The following is a 12,086-nucleotide window of genomic DNA, read 5'->3' on the forward strand; positions in this document are numbered from 1 at the left end:
CTACTGAGAAATACAGTCATTCATTAGCACTTCTTTAGTCTTCTTTTAATAGCTGCCACATTCTGAGAATTGGCCATAGAACACGGAGTAAGAAATATCCATCAGTCTTCATCATTACCTCTTTTTTTATGACATTCCTGAATGGCTTTCAATCCCCATCTAAATCCTCTCTGAATAATAAAGACAAACTACCTTGCATTTTATTATTCTTCTATCTGCAAAGTCACATTTTATTCCTTACTGGTTAGGCATGAGCTTTATTTGACGTAACTTTTGAAGGGTTTTCTTTTAATGGAACTGTTTCAAGAAAATTAAATTAACATTTCTACAGGTTTTTTTGCACATTCTGCTCTTATTGAAAGAAAGGTAGTAAACATTTTTAAACACAAAAACAGTATCAAGCTCACAGGTCACATTTCACACCTTCAATACCTTAAGTAAGTGAATTAAAAATGAATTACCCAGCCTTAGTAGCTGAACATAAATTAGTATTTAACACTGAAACTGGTATCAAAGCAGGTAACCTGGACTACCTGCTTTACGCGTATACATATGTATACACAGCTGTAATGTAAAGTTGCAATGTATGGCTGCGAAAGTTGGACCATAAGGAAGGCCAAGCGTCAAAGAATTGAAGCTTTTGAACTCTGGTGCTGGAGAAGACTCTTGCGAGTCCCTTGGACTGCAAGGCGAACAAACCGGTCAGTCCTAGAGGAGATCAGCCTGGACTACTCTTTAGAAGGTCATATCCTGAAGATGAAACTCAAATACTTTGGCCACCTCATGAAAAGGAAGGACTCCCTGGAGAAGAGCCTAATGCTGGGAGCAATCGAGGGCAAAAGAAGAAGGGGATGACAGAGAATGAGGTGGCTGGATGGAGTCACTGAAGTAGTAGGTGCAAACTTAAATGGACTCCGGGGAATGGTAGAGGACAGGAAGGCCTGGAGGATTATTGTTCATGGGGTTGCAAGGGGTCAGACACAACTTCGCACCTAACAACAACAACAACAGGAACAACATAGCTGTAACCATGAACATCTAAATAAAAGGGGTAAGGGGTCCTGGGAGGAGCTGTTGTTAAGGATTATGAGCCAATCAGGCCCATCATTGGTCCCTGTACACATCTGATCGGCCATCCACCCACTGGCTGCCCAATCAGATTAGAATTCCCACTCCTAACTGTCTTCCCACAATTCTGCCACTTCTCTGCAGTCTCTGGCCGCTCAGACACCTCTCCTGAGGTGAGTGAGCTGCCAGGGGTGCATGTGGACTCTTTGGCTTCACACTCCTGGGACAATAGTTCCTACCTACAGAGCTAAGGGAAGCCATTCTGTGTCTTATCTAAGGGGGAGTGACCACTTCACCACGACCCCATCCACTACCTTCCCCCTCTTATGGATCCTGGGGCACAGCGGCTGTTGTCTGCCGTGCCGGCCCGACATGGAGGCCGCCAGCATATGTCTCCATGCAGCCTCCCGCCAACTCTGAGGTATGCCTGCAGGCTGAGATAAGCCCAATGGCCTCAGCCTAAACTGCAGACAGAGGGGAGGGTCAGGAGGGAAAACCAGGGAGATGGGAGGGCTCCCGAGAATTAAAGTCCTAGGCTAAAGAGACCAGTTCTCCTAGAGAAAATGGATGTTTTGAAGGGTGAACTCTCTGGTACTGTAATTGGGGATGCCAGCCTGCTGCTTACCTATCCCTCCTCTGCACAGTCTTGGGTGAGTGGCAGGCAGCTTGCAAATGTTCTCCACCTGCAGGCTGGGCTGCCCTTGGAGTTTGTTTCCTTGCTCATGACTAATGGGGCTCACAGACAGATAGGGGAGGCTAGGATTTCTGCTCCATGCTGTCCAGAACACCCCTGAAGACCCAGACCTTCCTGCGGGCCATTCTGCCCAATTTCTTTCCCAATTTCTATCTTGCCCACAAAACAGAAGGGGGAGCTAGCAGTCAGCCCCAGGCAAAACAGCCAATTAATGCAAATCAGCTAATGTGATTAGCTGCAGTGCCCTGCCACCCAGGCAAGGAACAGACAAAATAATCCCACTCAAACAGCCCCCACTTTCCTGCAACCTATATACCCCCACACACTGTAAGAAAGAAAGAACGCAGCACTCACTAGTAGCTCCTGACCTGGCTCTTTCTCCTTCTCCCTGTGCAGCTGCTTGCGCTCAGCTATGTTCATCCCTGGATCTCTCCTGATCCCAAACCCAGGATTTCAGGTTATATGTTCCTTCCCTAAAGCTTCCCAACTTCCTCTCTCCCATGTTTTATAAATGTGCCCTATTGTTGTATGTGTATGTGAGAGTGCGCTTAATCACATGCCTAGTTCTAGGTTCTTTACATGTTTATCCTTTGTTATTTTAGTTGGTATGCAATAAAGCTATTTGTTTACATTTACAATCAGTCTCTCAAACTATTCCTTTATAATTTTACTTTTAAGCTAACACTACCGAGATCTCCTGCCCCAAGATCAGTGACCATGCTCTCTTACACACAAACACGCAAGTGCACATGCGTGCATGTGCTCACACATACACACACACTGCATTGCTGAATGAAACCACTCAGCTCAAACTTCCATAAATATTATTCAGTAGGAGTTCTCAAAGTATTGGGAAACTTTATCTAAAAACCTCACCGGACTGCTTTGGAATCTGAGAGAACGTGGGAGTCGTTCTGCGGGGACAAGGATGGCAGATATTTCATTTTACCCGTTAATGAACTCTTTAGGGGGAATGCATACATTTGACAGCTTGCTTGAATCTAACGAACAACATTATTCATGTCACCATGTGTGAAAAGACTCCTAAAATCCTGAGTATAAATAGAGCGGGGTTGGTTCAACAACGGCTCGGAGGTAGAGAAGAAGAGCTTTAATTAAAGCAGTGGCAGCAAGAGGAAAACGTAGCCCCATCAGAAGTGAAAATTCTTAACAAGCAATGCTCATTAACCAAAGGAGCTCCAAGGCCTACCCTACATCCAGGAGTTCAAGTACGGTTGCTACATATTTTTTTACCCAATATTGTTGCTGGGCTTTTTAAAGCAACTCTATTCATAGAGAATTATTAAAGGAAGTCCCCATACACACACAAAAGTCATGCTTGGAAGTTTGCTATGTTAAATGGAGATACAGCAGATTGCATTTAAAGAGCTATAAATCAGAAAGGATGATTACCAAGCACTCTCCTATCCCAGCACAGCTTACGACCAGCCCCCATGGAAGGGCCATGACTCACAGAATTATAGAGTTGGAAGGGGCCATACAGGCCGTCTAGCCTAACTCTCTGCTCAGTGCAGGATCAGCCTAAAGAATCTAGGATAAGTAGCTGTTCAGCCTCTGCTTAAAGACTGAAAACAAACAGGTGACTACTCAATTGTAGGATAATCGAACCAAAGAACAGAACACTGTGTCAAAGCTCCCAAATAAGCTGTGATAAATGTAACTGTTTATTCAATACAATGACTGAAAACCACACCGGTTGAGTTGGGGGGTTTGATGGACTTCCTCAGCGGCCAGTATCCAAAAGTAATGAAAACACGATCCTAGAGTAAGATACAGTTGCGTAGACCAAAGTCACCTCATAAGCAATGTTCTCTTAGTAGACCAGGGCAGAATCTGCACTTACCTTGTTTATTCCATTGTCAATCCTGTTGAATTCAGATTGCTTTGAATTCGGATCTTCCTCTTCCCTCCCCCCTCCCCATTGAAACAGGAAAGTCTTCTGCACGTTGTTAGGGGAGTTCAGAAGGGGGGGGGAGCCAAGCCTCTTTCTTTCTTTTCTTGAAGGGGGGGGGGAGCCAACAGGGAGCCTCTTTCTTTTCTTGGAGGGGGTGGGGGTGGGAGAGTATCAAAAAAGGCAGAGAAGGGAGAAAAAATCCAGGACCAAGTTGAGAGAAATGAGGGTTTCTCCTTTAAGGCAAGTTTGTCACATGATCACCTGTGGCCAATGAAGGGTCCTCTACCACAGAGGAGAGCCCAGATTCAAAACAGCCTTAAAATACTGAGGTTTAAAAGCACTCTAAGATATCGCACAATAAAGGTAGGGTCACTCCGGATCAATCCTTCTTGCTGCAGAAGGAAATTTTAAATCTGCCCAAATCCAAACGGAAATCACATTCTGTGTAGAAGGCAGGGACTGAATCGATCTGGGGTTGGAATAAAAGCTCCGTGCAGCTTACACCCAGGTCCCCCAGAAGAGATTTCAGACTACAGAGCTGTCTCTAGGCAGTAAGGACTCTGCCTCTTGCTAAGGGGAAAAGGTCAGCTATTCAATCAAATGGACTTGTGAGAAGTGATTGCTGTGAGGCAGGCCTTAAGAGGCAGCCAGAGACACCTGCTTTCCAACTATCTGGGACTTAAAGAAAGTAAACTTAGAAATGCAGTGGTCCTTTCCCAAAAGGCTTTGGCTTCTTTCCAAACACTCAGATGTTTTACTGCTAGGAGGAATGACCCAAATTTCCTTTCAATTATTCATTTATTTATACCTTGCCCATCAACCATCAAATCCCCAGTGCATTAACAACAATTTTAACTTCTTAACCCCGTTGTCCCATCCCCATTTCATGCATGGTTCTGCTGTATCTTACCTGTCCCCAATGCTTGAAACTGACTCAAGAAAACCTTGAAAATACTCTGAATCATGTTTGGAGGCAGAGAAGCAAGACTTATGGGACAGGCAGGTTAGGGTTATAACTTCCAGATCTGTACTGGAGATCTCCAAGAATTACAACTGACTACAGAGATTGATTTTCATAGAACAAATGGCTACTTTGTAGGGTGAACTCTACAACATTATATTCTGCTGATGTCCGTCTGCTTCCCCAGGCTCCACCATCAAATCTCCAGAAATGTCCAAAGGCAGATTTGGGAACCTTGGGCAGGCAGGTATAAACATGCGTGACCCTGGCCATGGTAGGGAGTCTGTCGCCTCTTTGTTTTCTAACACAACCCTCTACTTCCTTCATGACCCGCCTATGAAACCATTAACATTAGGAAGCAATCACCTAAACCAGGGGTGGGCAAACTGTGGCCCTCCAGCTGGCAGGGGCTCATGGGAACTGTAGTCCATGAACCTCCGGAGGGCCACATTTTGCCCACCCCTGACCTAAGCAATCCATTCTGCCTCCTCCCCATGACTTGCTGCCTTCCCTAAGAACATTGTACCGAAGCACATTTTCCCGGTTTTCTCGTTCAAATATGTTTTGTATTCAGGATTTATGCTGTCAATTACCTCAGGAATGGGGATTTCATTCAACCTGAGGGTTATTCTTAAGAGTTCTTTATCTTTATATTACAGGCATAATTTGAATCTCTTTGCTGCTTAACCACCTTTCATCTCAGGGGATCAGTGGCGATGATGAGGCTACTTTCACCCTCCCATAAACCGCTGATGAGACAGTGTTCTTTGCAGGGCTGGAGAGCTCATAATGGATCTGCAGGAAGCATTAGATCTGCCCTAATATCTATATAGCCAAAGGCTTCTTTATTTTCTTGCTCGGCTTGCTTGTAGGAAAGAGCCGGCAATTTCCAAAATCAACAGTCCATTTATATAAATGCTTCATTCACCCATACATTTAAATCTCCCCATTGTCTGACACCACTATAGCCACCATTTCCGATGCATTTGTGTACGCATTCAGACATAAAACCATCTTATTAAGGTGTGCCGAAGTCGTGTCAAATCAGGCATGGGATCTTGACATAAATACACGCCGAGGCCGTTACAAAGGCCCAAGAAGAAAGTGAAATGTGAAATCATATTCATTATGTGACTAATAGCTAAGGGCGAAAAATAACAACTTGCACATTTCCATCCTGAAAAAGCAGAGCCAAGCTGGCGCGACTCACTTTATTACTCCCCTGTTTTTCCTGCATGTCGAAATGTCCCTAGATGTTTTCTGACAAACATTTGCAGTGTTTGGAAAGCATTCTTTGTGGTGCTGTTGACTTTCCCAGTCTTCAGCGTCTTCATTGTCCTTGAGCCTAGTTGCCCTTGCTGCTCTTATCCAGGGGTAGTCAAACTGGGACCCTCCAGATGTCCATGGACTGCAATTCCCATGAGTCCCTGCCAGCATTTGCTGGCAGGGGCTCATGGGAATTGCAGTCCATGGACATCTGGAGGGCCGCAGTTTGACTACCCCTGCTCTTATCTTTCAATGTACTGAGGCGGCCAATGTGACTTTGTCAATGGAGGTACAACAAGACCATATGGTTCATCACAGTCAATGTATCGGATTATATTCGGCTCTTCTACTAAAAAACAGAAAAGCTTTCCCTATAAAGTAATTAAGTGGAATAGAACAAGGCCAGGCAGCAGCAGGAGCCACGAGATTTCCAAAGGGCATAAAAAAACACTGCAGCCAAACAAGTATTCAGCAACGTACGACCCCCCTCCCCAAACAACAACAACTACAACACAGAGGCTAAATTTCTTAGACTGCATCAAATGTGTCCCCCTGGAAAGCAAACTACTTCCAAGCGGAGGAGGTGGTATGGCCTGGGGCTGAACAGGATGAAGAAGCAGAGAAGCAGGGAAGGGCGAATTCTTCAGGCAGCTGCTAAACTAAACGAGGGGAGAACAGAACTACTTAGAGACCCTGGAATGTGGCAAAAATGTCTTGAGCTAAGGATGAGTGGGCTTCCTCTGTTCTTTTATCGTGCTGGAGGTTTCCTCCAGGCTGCCCTCCACTCTTCCATCATTCTGGTTCAACAAGGAAAATGGCTTCCAAAACTGGATTACACACAGTGTCCTGGCCAGGGGTGTTAGATGGTCTCAGATTGCACAGCTGCGGCTTTGGCTCCTGAGCCCACTGAGTGACCAAATTCCGTTTTTGATGTTGAGAATGTGCATTGGCAGTCACTGGTGCAATGAACACACAAATAGCTGGCAATGGCTTCCTGGAGTCTCAGATGCATCATTAGATGCATTTAACTGGACTGAACTTGGGAAATGTTGCATGCCAAACAGATGCTGTTCCACTGAGCCATGGCACCTCTGCTACCTTTTTTGCTTTATCCTGTAAAGGGTTCTGAGCACAGAATTTGTTGTGTGACATTTCTGGCTTTTCCGAGAAGAAAAAGAGCTGTTTTTTATCCATCATTTTTCAGTACCCAAAGGAGTTCCAAAGCTGCTTAAAACCAGCTTTCCTTTCCTCTCCACACAACAAACACCCTGTGGGGTAGGTGGGCTAAGACAGTTGCTCTGTGAAAACAGCTCTAACAGTACTGTGACTAGCCCAAGGTAACCCAGGTGGCTGTATGGGGAAGAATGAAGAATGAAACCTGGTTCTCCAGATTAGAGGTTGCCCCTCTTAATCACCACACCAGGCTGGCTCGGAGTGCCCAGACAGCTACCTTCAAATCTGCTGCTGTTATCCTAGCTCTGTGCTCTTAGGAGTCAGGACAAGGATTTGGTCTTTCTTTGCCTTCCACCAGCAAGGAGCAAGGTTAAGCTGTTTTGCCAACTCTTGACAGTCTCTAGGCTTATGGTGCCTCTCTGTTATAGGGCCCTCCGTCACATGCTTGAGTTATGAAATTCTGTCACTTCTGGTCCAGGTGGAGTCTCTGTTGGCTCAAGCTGATTTGCTTCTCGTTGGGCCACTTGCTGCTCCAACCACTTCCTTGAGGTTCCAGGACATGCCGTGCTACTTTCAATTTGCAGCAGATTACGATTCTTCATTTCATCATTTGGAGGCAGATATCAACAACAAGGGAGGCTGACTGGACTGGTTCAAATCGTCCCTTATAGATCAGACTCAAAAGGTTGCCAGTGTGTGGGACCTTTCCTGTGGAGTTCCACAGGGCACAATCCTACCCTTCTCCCTGCTATTCAGCCCCCTACCTATAGCCCTTAGGGCAAATCATTCACAGCTTGGGGTTGGTTGCACTCAATATGCTGATGACCTGGTGATGTGGCAGAAGTCCTGAATCACTGAATGTCTACTGTGGTTAAATGGTTGACTGGACAAATGGAAGCTAAATCCCAACAAGAGGGAAGTAATGCTGGTTAGGAAGGTGGGGATTTTGAAGGGTGCTGTCCTCCCCACCTTCAATGGAGCTCTGCAGACCCTTGCTAACTTGGTTAAGAGCTTATGGGTTATACTGGATCTAACATTACAACCAGAGAAATAGTAACACCTGCTTTCTTCCAACTAAATTTAGCCCAGAAAATGGCCTCCAATCCTCACTTGGCCGATCTGAGACTAGACGATTGTAATGTGTGCTACCTAGGTCTACCCTTGAAGTCATCTTGGAGACTCCAGTTGATGCAGATTGCCTGGCTCAGTTATGATCAGAAGCTAGGTGGTGCATGCATTATTATTCCCATCAGTCACTGGACTCTGTTCAAGGTATTGGCTATCATGGCCTTGGGCCCTCATATGTATAGGACAACTCCTCCTCCTATGATATGCCATGGTTGTGTCTTCAGTGGATGCCAGGCTGCAAACCGGCAAGATCAACAACTTGTCCAAACACATGCATACTCTGCTGTGGCCCCCACCGCATAGAACTTCCTTGCTGATGCAGTCACTCTGCAAACTATGCAAAAACGAATTAGTCAGAGGGGATTTTCACAAACGAAATAGGACTATATTATAACGGTTCAGGAAAGTGCTTAAAGGAAGGGGAAGGGACTGTGCATTATACTATGGGTAGCTGCATTCCTGACCAGTTAGGTTTTCCAGTGCTGTTCAAAGACAATTCTTCATGGAGCAGCACAATAACCCAATCTGAATGCCATGAAGTGAAGAGAAACTCCAGCCAAGTTCTTGTTGCGGAGGAAAAGGCACCATTGACATATCTACTGAAAAAGCATTGTTGGCCACAAAGCACCATCTGAATGTCCAGCAGCAGCACTGGATAAAATGATATATAAGTGATGGACTGGATGGGCATAAACATAATCCACAGAAAAGAATAAGTGGCTTATCTTTTTGGATGACGTTGCCCGCCTGCTGAGAGCCTGTGATAGGAGGAAGAAAATTCCTCAAAGCTACATTTTTAGTTCAAAATGTTCTGCCCCATGTGTGAAATACAGTCAGTTTATCTCTAGTTGTCAGGGCTATTGTGCTATGAATCAATCATGTTACATGGGTTAAATGTGAGACATGAAGCATGGGCAAACCCAAGTGCTTGTGTATGACCCAGGCTTGTACATGTTGTATTTGCCTCCTTTTGCTAACATAATTTAAACTTGATTAATAGTGTTGGAAAATTGTCCAATTTAAGTTTTCCTGGAAAACCCACATCACGGCAGAGTGCACACCCATGCTATGAATATGTCTGAAAACAGAATCCAACCCAATCCATGGTATGCAGGCATTTATCTCTTACTCTGGGTTCTGCTTCCACACTTATATCCCTATTCAATTAATCATGTATATATGACATCCGCTTTGGACTTCCACTTCTAGGCCAAGATAAGATGAGAAATAAGAATCAGAGCTGGGTATATTGTGAATACCCATGGCACCATAGCTGACATTTCTAGATGATCCTACTCAATAGTTTCACTATGTACTTGTTGAACAACTCACTGAAGAAGGAATGCAGCCATCATAGAATAGCGTGCCCCAGATCCATCTCAGCATGGCAACCTGGAAGGATATCATGGCTGAAGCTACCAACATTGCTGAGAGATGCAAGAGAACCAATGGGAACATGTTTCCCCCATCAATCTTCCATCCAAAATGTCTTCTAGAGCAGGGGTAGTCAACCTGTGGTCCTCCAGATGTCAATGGACTACAATTCCCATGAGCCTCTGCCAGCGTTTGCTGGCAGGGGCTCATGGGAATTGTAATCCATGGACATCTGGAGGACCACAGGTTGACTACCCCTGTTCTAGAGTGCCTCGATAATGCAGTTGTCAGAGTCACACCCTTCTCAGTCCATAGTCTTTAATGGATTTAGAAAGATGTAACTCCACTTGAGATTGCACTGCAAGAGCCTAAGTGTCTTTACAACCACTGGGTCAGCTCTGATTAAAACTTCTCCCACCTCCTTATGTCTTAAAAAAAAAAAACTTTCTATTTTGTCACACTATATTAGGAAAGCAATCTGGGACGTTTATACCCCATGGCACTTCAAGCCATAAAATGCTCCAGCGACAAATGTCAGGTTTCAATATGGCAAAGGCAGATAGTGTAACAAAAGCTCTCCTTGAGAAATTTATATCTGACTCTCATGTACAATGTCAGAAAATATCTTGCAGGAGATACGCCCACATGATGTAAACACATAGCCTGACAAAACAGCAACTTTTTCTCACTCTTTGTTTTTAAAGCCATCCAAACATTTTAGACATCCATTTCACAGAAAAGTTCTATCAGAAATTGTATGCAATGAAATGATCATCAGGATGCCATATGTAAATGGTAAATTTAACAAAATGAAAGGGGGGGGGGAACCCTGCATGACTGAAGAAACACAGGACCATAACAGAAAGACAATTCAATAGTTTCAACAAAAATATAATGAGCTATTCTGACCTTTATAAACAGCATTCCCCCTCCCTTTACAAATACTATTGTTGCTGTCGGTTGTTGCTCTCTGTTTTTTTAAAAGTTTTTCTTGGTTTTTTCCCCCTTAACAGCTTTGCAGTGACTGGAAAAAAAAACAAGGAGAAAAACTAAAGAAGAAAAAAAACAGAGCAACAATTCAGTGGACCACAAATCCCAGTGCAGCACTGTTCCTTCACACACAAGCACACACTTCTCTGCGAGAACACAAACAACACTACTAACAGGTAACAGATGGTTGCAGACGCTTTTAACACAGCGAAATGCACACATACCAACTTTCCTAGCAAACTTGCAATTGTAATTCCCTGAAAATTAATTTAACTTTGTGTCCAGATTCTGCATACTCTCCAAAGCAGGGGTAATCAAACTGCGGCCCTCCAGATGTCCATGGACTACAATTCCCAGGAGCCCCTGCCAGCAAATGCTGGCAGGGGCTTCTGGGAATTGTAGTCCATGGACATCTGGAGGGCCGCAGTTTGACTACCCCTGCTCCAAAGCATGGCTTCCTCCTTTCCTCTGCAAGTTTCTAATCTATGCATTAGGAATTAAAACTGATCCCCACACAGCCTCCTATCCCCATCTGTGCCAGTATAAGCTTCACACATTCTATACTCTTCCAACCAAGTGGCCCATTGCTTTGTTGCCTTTCATAGCTTTGTATGGGCATTTCTTTGGAAATGGGCTCCTGCCTTGGATTCTGGGGTGCCATGCTGGGACATCTTTAAGTGGCACAAACTACAGAGGGGATACAGCTTAGTGGTTGGTAGAACATTTGCTTTGCATGCAGAAGGCCCCAGTTTCAATTAACCACATCAGATAATAGGTGATGTAACCTCCTCCTGGGACGCTGGGTAATCATTGCTAATTGGATTAGACAATCTCCAGTTTACCTTTTGTAGGTGCAGTGATAGACCATGTGATAGAAGAGCAGTTCCAGGGATTTCTGAATGACACATCTGACCTTGAATATTCTAGTATAGTAAATATTGACCTCAAAATAGTGACTTCACTTTTAAAGCCCTAAAGGGTCTCAGACCAGCTTATCTATGGGACTACCTCTCACACTCTGTCCCCTCAAGACCGAGTGATCGAAGTGGTCTAGTGGGCTAGTGACCTAGACCTAGTGGTCTAGTAATCAATATCTGCTGAGGGACCCTGGCCCTAAAGAAATAAAATTTGTCCCAAAAATTGCCCTTTATCCCAACTTGGTGGAATGTTTTACCTGGCAAAATCATAGCCCAGCAGGACCTTAGGTCATTTTGCAGGGCTTGAAAAACAGATGTTCTGCTAGGTCTGTGTTTGCAGCCTAATACTGCTGGCCTCCCTTCCCACATCTGCCTGAATAACTACTACTGAAGATGCATCCTGAGTCTTCTTCCCCTTGATGCAATTTCTCAGGAATAATTAGATGGATCATTATTCTGCTCTGGCGACTTGTCAGGAATTAGGCTGAGCCCAGCTGCGGAGTCCAGAATAAAGGCGCATCCGAAATCCAACAGTCAGTTGCAGATTTCCAAGAGAGCTTTATTAGACTAAGTCCACAGAACGCTAAGGCATGCCAAGAT

The sequence above is a fragment of the Paroedura picta genome, chromosome 7 (assembly GCF_049243985.1).
Source record: "Paroedura picta isolate Pp20150507F chromosome 7, Ppicta_v3.0, whole genome shotgun sequence".
NCBI lineage: Eukaryota > Metazoa > Chordata > Lepidosauria > Squamata > Gekkonidae > Paroedura > Paroedura picta.